This window comes from Vicia villosa, unplaced genomic scaffold, assembly GCF_029867415.1.
Source record: "Vicia villosa cultivar HV-30 ecotype Madison, WI unplaced genomic scaffold, Vvil1.0 ctg.001989F_1_1, whole genome shotgun sequence".
Lineage (NCBI taxonomy): Eukaryota > Viridiplantae > Streptophyta > Magnoliopsida > Fabales > Fabaceae > Vicia > Vicia villosa.
This window is the reverse complement of record NW_026705801.1, coordinates 306,255-306,662: the sequence shown is the minus strand read 5'-3', so window position 1 is coordinate 306,662 and position 408 is coordinate 306,255. Positions and strand designations below refer to the sequence as shown.

General features: G+C 40.4%; 1 non-coding gene across 1 annotated transcript; it reads left to right on the top strand.

Annotated features, from left to right (window-relative positions):
• On the top strand, positions 1-107 carry LOC131637399 (small nucleolar RNA R71). Its single transcript, XR_009294326.1, has one exon. It is a non-coding gene; the product is annotated as a small nucleolar RNA R71 (small nucleolar RNA).
• The last annotated feature ends 301 nt before the right edge of the window (positions 108-408 follow it).

Below are 408 nucleotides of genomic sequence, written 5' to 3'. Positions count from 1 at the left end.
ACACTGTGATGCAGACAAATCCTCATCATATCTTTATACATCTTCTAAGCTTCAAAAAGGCACTCGCCATCTTTCGGTCTAAAACAATTTATTTGGCTTCGTAGTGTAGCAACCTGCCTAAAAATTTATAACTCAGAGAGTCGCCACCTATTCTGAAGGGCGAATAGGAAACCCTACGCAGTATAGAGATCAGGGTAAGATACTATATTCAGGTCGAGGGAAGGTGTTAGGCACCCTCAACCCTTTCCTAAAGGCTAACATTCAAAGATAAAGGTTTATGGCAAAGTTTATAAAGAAAGGTGACAAACAGTTAATAGGGTTGAAAGGCTAATTATATGAACATGATTAGAGTTTGGAAGAGGGGGACTCGCCTTGTTGCCAAGTGCCTACGTATCTCCTTATGGAGAA